Consider the following 9,771-nt stretch of genomic DNA (forward strand, 5'->3'; position numbering starts at 1 on the left):
AAGCATGTGGAAGCATGTGGACATGGGCTGTCGTAGGCTTCAGTTTTTAAGAAGTGGTAGCAAGAGCTCAAGAAAATCTATGTACACAACACAATTATAGTTAATTTCAGACAAATAGGCAAAGAAAATTGAAGCCTATATCATAATATTATGACAAATGAACCAAAGCACATTAAAAGGAATTAGTATTATGAAGAATCCCAGCTGAATTGTGAAATAAATTCAATAATAGCAAGAGAAAATAAATTCAATCAATTGAATAATTGGGTAGTAAATATTCAAGCTAGGAGATTGAGCCCGTGAACTGCCAGCAATAACTCCTGAGAGTCATGACAATACTTTCCACTATTGCCACTCCTAGAACAGCAATTGGAATGGTCAGCCTAATGGGATAATAGTATATGTGCATATAGAGTAGACCAATTCATATTCATTCACGAACTTTGATCAGAAATAAAATCAAGATGAAAGCATTCACACCAAGATGTGGCATATCATGGTCTCCTTTATTTTAAGAAGCTTGCTGATCTACTCCCAAAATGCGTGCATAGGCCTTCTGATAAAGACATTCTTGTACAGTAGATGTGCTATGATACACCAATGATCTCACCTTCCCGGCAGGCACCCACTTCAATATCAAGGCTGGACTTTTTGGATGCTACCACTCTGCAGCAGTTTCGCCGTGGTGACTGCAAGAATTGCATTCACAGACATTAGAAGAAATCAAAAGGGAGAAAATTATTCAAAATAGTTAACAATTTATGTTGATCAAAGATACTCCCACTTGGGAACAAACACAAGTGCAATAGAGACTTGCATAAGGGTTTTAACAACCTAATTATAGAGACTGCCATAAAGGTTTTAAAAACCTAGAGACTAATGAACTTTAAGGGGTAAAAATCTAAACATAAAAGATCAACACTAAAACCTAGAGACTAATGAACTTTAAGGGGTAAAAATCTAAACATAAAAGATCAACACATGATTTTTTCTGGTAAACTCCAGCCTGAGCTAATCTTGTTCTGGCACAACTACTAACAGAGACAAAAGCAAAAGGCTTGGACTTGGACACAAGTCACTGCAAGAGATTTGCAATCCCTAGAACTCTCTGCCAACAAAAGATTTTCCGGTAAACTGCACAGAGTTCTTCGTGTACTCGGCAAGTTTATACTATGTTTTGACGTTCAGAGATTGACCAGCAGCAAAATCATGGGTTTGTTATTGCCAATTTCATGTTGTTCAAGGAAGCATGTGGAAGCATGTGGACATGGGCTGTCGTAGGCTTCAGTTTTTAAGAAGTGGTAGCAAGAGCTCAAGAAAATCTATGTACACAACACAATTATAGTTAATTTCAGACAAATAGGCAAAGAAAATTGAAGCCTATATCATAATATTATGACAAATGAACCAAAGCACATTAAAAGGAATTAGTATTATGAAGACTCTCGGCTGAATTGTGAAATAAATTCAATAATAGCAAGAGAAAATAAATTCAATCAATTGAATAATTGGGTAGTAAATATTCAAGCTAGGAGATTGAGCCCGTGAACTGCCAGCAATAACTCCTGAGAGTCATGACAATACTTTCCACTATTGCCACTCCTAGAACAGCAATTGGAATGGTCAGCCTAATGGGATAATAGTATATGTGCATATAGAGTAGACCAATTCATATTCATTCACGAACTTTGATCAGAAATAAAATCAAGATGAAAGCATTCACACCAAGATGTGGCATATCATGGTCTCCTTTATTTTAAGAAGCTTGTTGATCTACTCCCAAAATGCGTGCATAGGCCTTCTGATAAAGACATTCTTGTACAGCAGATGTGCTATGATACACCAATGATCTCACCTTCCCGGCAGGCACCCACTTCAATATCAAGGCTGGACTTTTTGGATGCTACCACTCTGCAGCAGTTTCGCCATGGTGACTGCAAGAATTGCATTCACAGACATTAGAAGAAATCAAAAGGGAGATAGAGACTTGCATAAGGGTTTTAACAACCTAATTATAGAGACTGCCATAAAGGTTTTAAAAACCTAGAGACTAATGAACTTTAAGGGGTAAAAATCTAAACATAAAAGATCAACACATGATTTTTTCTGGTAAACTCCAGCCTGAGCTAATCTTGTTCTGGCACAACTACTAACAGAGACAAAAGCAAAAGGCTTGGACTTGGACACAAGTCACTGCAAGAGATTTGCAATCCCTAGAACTCTCTGCCAACAAAAGATTTTCCGGTAAACTCCAGCCTCAGCCATTCGTGTAACTACATAGCTACTAACAAAGACCAAAAGCAAAACACAAAATGCAAAACATGCATAGACTGACATTCGAACTAAAAATTGCAACAGCTTCGCTATTCACTTACAAAGAAACGTAAGTTCTCCCGGCTGAATTGTGACAATTTCGTTAGTCATGACTAGTTTTATTCACTTACAGAGAAACGTAAGTTCTCCCGGCTGAATTGTGACAATTTCGTTAGTCATGACTAGTTTTATGCCAGGTAACACACACCTACAATCCAAGCCACAAGAAACAATCAGTTATAATCTAGCTCACAAAAGCCTGAGTTTGCACAGAATTCATTGTGTGCTATTAAGAGACAGATCAATGATGGTGCACTATATTATGCATTCTACAGTTCTATCAAAACCAAATTATGAGAATGAAACACCAATTTAGGTAAAGATGAGTGCCTCTACCATCGAAACCCTACTCATTTTAAAGGGCAGTGAAGCATAAACAAGTATGAGTTATCACAGTTAACAAACAAGAGACATTCAAACAATTATGGTGAAAATACTAAATAGTACAGGATTTTAAGTGCTAAGGATTTCAAATTTTCAATAGGAGAAACTCTGTGCGTCTCCATGTAAGAATGTACCAGAAGATGCTTGGTACATAGGTTCAAGTGCCACCAGTCACATAGCACATAACAGAGAGTAGTTTCCCATCAACATCCAAGATGCAAAAAAATCGAAAAGTACATGGAATACATTGCAGTCCTTACATAAGACTTCCAGTGCAAACAGAGTCCCGTATTTGGCTTATAAATTACAAAACTTAATGATGGGCAAAGGTGATCAAGTCACAAAACCCGTGACAAAATTTAATGATTTGAAACATTCATAGATTCCAAGCAGTGATAACTGATAACATTGCAAAGTAGGTTTTCAATTACAGTGGTACTCAATAGTTTGTGTCACTCTGTTGGAGTGTCTTATAATACCTAAATTTATCATCTAAAATTGAAGAGTTGGCCATTGATGAAGTTGGAGGATTAGTTTTACAGCATGAGCAAAGAAAATAACTATAACAATAGAAAACTTCAAAAAAGTTAAAACCATGGCCAGCAAGGAAAAGAGAAGTGATGGTCAAAAACGAGGCTATACAAGGTATGAAGAGTCAAAGAAAGGAAACACCAATTTAGGTAAAGATGGGTGCCTCTACCATCGAAACCCTGCTCATTTTAAAGGGCAGTGAAGCATAAACAAGTATGAGTTATCACAGTTAACAAACAAGAGACATTCAAACAATTATGGTGAAAATACTAAATAGTACAGGATTTTAAGTGCTAAGGGTTTCAAATTTTCAATAGGAGAAACTCTGTGCGTCTCCATGTAAGAATGTACCAGAAGATGCTTGGTACATAGGTTCAAGTGCCACCAGTCACATAGCACATAACAGAGAGTAGTTTCCCATATTGGACCCATAAATTTAAAAACCAGAACTGGGTGAAACCAGCTATCAAACAAAGCCACCTACCAAACCGTAAGCATAAACAAGTATGACTTATCACAGTTAACAAAGAAGAGACATTCAAACAATTAAGGTGAAAATACTAAATAGTACAGGAGTTGTGCAAGGACTCTTGCCCCAAAAATTTATAACTCTGTAGTAAACCTGCTCTGTGTGAATATTAACCATTCAAGGGCAACCAGTGGTGAAGTGATTCAAGTGTTAAGTTGTGCAAGGACTCTTGCCCCAAAAATTTATAACTCTGTAGTAAACCAACACTGAAAGCGAACAGTTGTGAATCACATGCGATATTAGCATCATTCAATGAATACTATTCATCAATTCAATTAATGGATTACCTAGGATGTATATGTCATATGTCCGAGAGCAAAGTAAAGAAATACAAGCATGCAATTGTAAAAAAATTCAGAACTTACAGGCCCAACACTGAAACCGAACAGCTGTGAATCACATGCGATATTAGCATCATTCAATGAATACTATTCATCAATTCAATTAATGGGTTACTTAGGATGTATATGTCATATGTGCGAGAGCAAAGTAAAGAAATACAAGCATGCAATTGTAAAAAAATTCAGAACTTACAGGCCAAAAAACTGTAAACAAAGCAATGTTCAGTAGCATATCCTAGAGCACAGGGCTCAAAATCACGGAGATAGATAGAGAGTGACAGGACCTTCAGCTGCTGCGCAATAAGAATCGCTGGATACAGCCTGCACTGCTCCAATCTGCCATTAAAGTCACTTTCAGCTCTCTGGTAAGAACAGAGCATATAGATACAGAACTTTTAAAGAAGAAGTGCTGGCTTTAATTAGGACTCACCCCTGCAGCTTTCACGAAACTCTCAGTTACACTATTCAGCAGAGGATGACCCAAATCAAAAGGGATTGCCCGTCAAATTTCTTGAGATCATTCAGAAGACAAGTTATTATATTTAAACATAAATTGAAGTTCATTAAAATTATTAGTAAAGTGAATATGCCGGTTAGAAAAATGAATACGACAGGCTGCCAAATGTTGCATGCACAAAGAAACGTGGCCACATGTTAGCAACGTAAAGTGTCTTCTCGTACAGAAGACCAACTAAACAGCAAGAACCAACTGCTGCAAGCTGTGGTGTACAGAAGACCAACTAAACAACAAGAACCAACTGCTGCAAGCTGTGGTTTTGTGGACCGAGCATTTGTCACAAGAGACATAAATCCCTCTTCAGTTGCTAGAAAAACATTCCGTATCACCGCCAAAAGCATCGCTGCAGCTACCAGAGAAAGGAATTTCCACGACCCGAATGCACGTTCATTCAGAACGGAAGATTTACAGAACCTATGTCAAGTAAGTTCACCTAAAATATCTGGTTATTTCTCTTCTTACTTTTCCTGGAATATCTAAAACGCTATATCATGCACAGTTTTATTAGTTTTAATAGTTAGAGTATGATTTTCATATATTCCTAATTGCATAATATGCAGATGCCTTCCAGTCTCAGACACATCGAATTTGAATTAAATTCCCCTCGCTTCCAAATCTCTTCCCAATGTATTCAGCAACTAAGCAATTTGCGAGTACTGAGACTGGCGAAGGCACAGTTCAAAAGCATACCTGAAGAGCTAGGAGATCTGGGAAATGGTTTGGAGGAACTATTACTTGATAGTTGCCAATATTTAGAGAAATTACCGGCATCATTTTCAAGTCTGGGCTCTTTAACAGTGTTGAGAATGTCTAGCTGTTCTGGTTTGACGCAGCTACCAGAACATTTGGGATCATTGAATTGTCTGCAAGAACTCTGTTTGCAACGCTGTAAAAGTCTAGAAGTGCTTCCTAGGGAGCTTGAAAATCTTACAGCGTTGCAAAAACTCGATTTATTCGGGTGTGAAAGTCTAAAAGCGCTTCCTAGCCGTCTTGGAAAGCTCACATAGACAAGGGTTTCTTCAGAGTACTCAGAGCAGGCAGATTCCCAATAATAGAAAGAAGATGTAAGGGCAACTTCATCAGAAATCGCACAGGCCTCCCGTTCCTCCCGTTCAGCAACTTCATCAGCAATCGCAGAGGCCTCAAGCGCTTACCTTGCCTCCGGAGGAGTTGCTTCCTACCGGCTTTGGTTTGCAAGGTATGATCTGTCTCTGCCGCCTCTCGCGACTCATGACGGTCAATTATGGCCGGCATCTCCCGGTATCTTGAATCAAGTCGAGAAGACCCATTCGAATTCAGAGAGAGGGCTTTGACAGGCGAGTTTCAAATTCAGAGAGAGGGCTTTGACAGGCGAGTTTCAGATGAATAGACCGGGACGGACGCTCACGCTAGGCTTACCGGGCCATACGAACCCATTGCCAGACATACCGGGCATTTCATAGCGTTTCATAGCGTGCGATGAAGGCTAACAGCTGTTGAACCATGGTGCATCATGGCATGCACCAGCTGCCAATGTAGAACATTGTAACACGGAACACCGAGCTTTACTAAACCGCATACCCGGGCAGAAGTAATGCTAGCATTAAAACCAGACACCCGTGACGGTTAACGCGAAAATGCACCGGGCTTATTGCTTTAAGCTATGGTCGAGCCTCTTCCGCCTCGGGAAGAGGCCAAATAAGATGGCGAAGTTCAGCTGCTACGAATCTGATGGCAGATCTGGTTCAATTAAAATGGTGACTAAGTAAAACTCAATAAGAAGATTGCCTCAGCGCGTAAGAGATTTCGATTGAAATACCAAATATGAAAAAATAATATTAAATTTTGTGATCTCCAAAATCCAGAAAAACAATTTGTTTGAAGCAACAATTTGTTTAAACGTGATTGCTTCAGGAACAGCTGAAAATAGAGCGTTAGAATGCAAACAGAAAGCTAACTTCTTCAGATTTATTCAGCCAGCAAATATTCAGGAGAGACTGAATAACTGCCGATAAAGTTACAACATATGTTAGGTATTGAATATCTTAAATTATAGCTTTTGACTTAAACCGTTCAATGTCGTAGTGAAAGCAGTGTCTAGTGTTTGAGAGGAGATGGGTGGAGGCTTTCCTTATAAAGCATAGGGCGATTGATATGACGAGTGCCTGTACAAAAGAAAGCAAGGAAGGGGTAGAGTATTGCTGGTGGGTAGTTCACCCAAATTCCTACTCAGACCGCCAGTTCCACAAAATTCGTAAGGTAACAAACTGTTTTATAATCCGCATACAATTTTTTTGTCCAGCTCCCAACAACACGCTTTTCCCAAAATATAATTTATACGCTATGTTACGTTGGGTGAGAAAGTATAAAGGTTCCAGAAAGACACGCAACCATAAAAATCACTAATTTGCTCAATTGAACATAGATATAATGAAATTGTTTTGCTATGAACCGTTGAACGTAGTTTTTTATAAAATAAATATGTTTATAAGATCTGTTCGTGTAACTTTCACGACGAGGCCACACGTTACACAGGAGACGTGATCGACATGCATGCAGCAACGTGTTTGTACGGAACGTGGGAAACAAGGCCATGAGAACCAGCATGGCTCTCCAAATCTGCAACACTTGTGCCTGAAACATGGCTCTCCAGACGTGTGCCTGAAACATGGCTCTCCAGACGTGAAACATGGCTCTCCAGACCTGCAAAAGGGCTTTCCCTCCATGGTTGGGTCTATTTTATCCCTTCGTATAGATACTTCTCTTCTGCGGGATCACCCACAATCTTGAAGCAAGCTCGCAACCCGTCAATGTTGGCAGAAGAACTGGAAAATGCCCTCGATGAACGGAGACTGGAAGAAGGATATCCTTCAACAGATCTGTAAAAGGTTCTTCAAAGACACTTCAAGATTGCCTACTTCAAATGATGCCCCATGTTTGTTATAACAGCTAAGGTCTGTTCATTCCTTGACCAAGATTGCTCTTCTGCAAGAGATCCCAAAATGTCTATAATTGCTTAAAGATTGCATTCAATGATGCTCTAACAATGTTGCTCCAAGCTTCAACAATGCTTCACTGCATAAGGCCAAGCTTGAAAGGTATGCTCCAAGGTCAAGATCATACACTAGAGGTAGATCCGAGCTGCTACAGGTGACTCCTCAGGTTTGTCTGAGCTACCACAGGCTAGTCTCCACAGAGCGAAAATAGACAGTCCTCTCACATTCTGAGATTGCCACAGGTTCAAAGTGATGCAAGGAATGACAGTCCTCTCACAGTCTGAGATTGCCACAGGTCCAAAGTGATGCAAGGAATGTTTAAGCTGCTGATTCGAGATTACAAGTTTGAAGGCCTCGGTTCCAATTGCATCAGAAGCAGGTCCGAATTCTGGAGTATGAGGTGCCACAGGTCTGCTATAGTCCAAAATGGAGCTCCTCTTTAAGTCTGCAACAGTCTGAAGTTGATAGACCTTTCACAATCCTCCACAGTGTCGAGTAGGTCTGTTGCCACAGTGCCGAGGTAGTGCAAGCTTAAGCCACAGATCCCAAATGTTACAGTTTGCCACAGTCCAGGTAAAGTGTAATCTGAGCTCTGTCTAGCGAGTTGCTTCAAGGTTGAAGGCTTACCACAATACCGAATTTGATCATAGTGCAAATAGATTGCCACAGGTCCGAATAGGAACACTGTTCTAGCACAGGCCTGAAGGGATTTACGCAAGGAGACTGAAGAATTCTCTAGTACTCACCGAGTCTTCGCTGCACTGCTGTAAGTTAGATACATTTGTACATAGCTTGGTCTAGAGCTAAATTTCTAATTGATACATGTATCATGCACACTTCCATATGTGTAACCCTCAAAAATTGAGTCTCAGTAATCAACGAGCTATGACTCAATACAAGCAAACCTGTGCGTAATTCCGAAAACGAACTTTCATAGAATAATTCATGATAATAGGGTGACATCAAGAAACCCATAATTATAATAACAGTAAATCTATGAATAGAACCTTATATGACCAGTTTTCAAATTACATTAAATAGGAAAACAAGATAGCATACACAGGAGGATATCAACGACCTCGACCCAAGGAAGGTATTCCAAGAAACAGTACAGGATAATCATAAAAGAAAACCTGTCATGGCTGTGGCCGCAAATCATGTTCTTTGATAAGAAAATATAAATACATATTATTACTTCTGTAAAATTACAAGGCCCCCGGCCAGAATAGCAACAGAGCCAAAAATAAAGGGTGGCGCAACCTGGAAGGTAGGTTCGCTGGAGGAGATATCAAGAGGCTTAAGGGGATGCTTTCTCTCTGAATAGCAACATACAACCGGGCAGATAACACCCACAACTACAATCGAAGCGGAGTTCAAGATCTCGTTGGATGCCAAACCCTTCATAAAACCCAAAGCACAAATACAGCAAGTTTGGGATTACTAAGCATTACTGCTATGAAAAGATTGAACAATTTACATTAAATCCCACAATTATCAAGTTATTCTGCAAATACCAGCAATATTAATAAGGCTACAAAGGAAAGTTTGTCACCATTCACAGTGAATCCCACAAATACAATAAGCAGGAAAGTCGGTAGAGAAAAGGCAAATATACTCACTGTCAATAAAGTAAACACATGCATAGGCGGCCTCTGTACACAGTTTAAACCCTGCTGCTCGCAGATTGTGAAGAAAAACCGAAAATCCCCGGAGTCACAATCACAATGCAAGGTGACAAAGGAGGGTAGCAGTGTATTTAATGAGATGCAGTGGGCCGACGTCATGCACAAAGACACGGGTGCAGGGCATGCACAAAGACATGGGTGTAGGGCAGGCATTACGAGATTAATATAACCATGAAAAGGGCGTGATGTCTCCACAGAGCGCGTACATTGTAACAGTTTGCATACCCGACAGAAGTAATGCTAGCATTAAAACCATACACCCGTGACGGTTAGCGGAAAATGCAGCGGACTTAATTGCTTTAAGCTATGGTTGAGCCTCTTCCGTCTTGGGAAGAGGCCAAATAAGATGGCGAAGTTCAGCTGCGAATGAAACTTAGCATAAGGGACTAACAAAGCATTTTGAAACTTTAGCATAACCACCGAAACAGCTGAATAA

At 39.8% G+C, this 9,771-nt stretch overlaps 1 long non-coding RNA gene across 4 annotated transcripts; it reads right to left on the minus strand.

Moving 5' to 3' along the window:
• Window positions 1-229: 229 nt before the first annotated feature.
• On the minus strand, window positions 230-6,295 carry LOC149155187 (uncharacterized). 4 transcript variants are annotated; one of them, XR_016263427.1, is made up of 5 exons: window positions 4,589-6,295; window positions 4,352-4,494; window positions 2,376-2,521; window positions 1,856-1,934; window positions 230-689 (listed from the first exon to the last, which is right to left on the minus strand). It is a non-coding gene; the product is annotated as an uncharacterized LOC149155187 (long non-coding RNA). The 4 variants fall into 4 exon arrangements; XR_016263426.1 differs by lacking the exon at window positions 230-689 and having other exon boundaries at window positions 1,475-1,934; window positions 4,589-6,294; XR_016263425.1 differs by lacking the exons at window positions 1,856-1,934; window positions 4,589-6,295 and having other exon boundaries at window positions 2,445-2,521; window positions 4,352-4,582.
• Between the last annotated feature and the right edge of the window lie 3,476 nt (window positions 6,296-9,771).

This window comes from Pinus tabuliformis, chromosome 9 (assembly GCF_031772625.1).
Source record: "Pinus tabuliformis cultivar Carrire ecotype Pingquan chromosome 9, CPIR1, whole genome shotgun sequence".
Lineage (NCBI taxonomy): Eukaryota > Viridiplantae > Streptophyta > Pinopsida > Pinales > Pinaceae > Pinus > Pinus tabuliformis.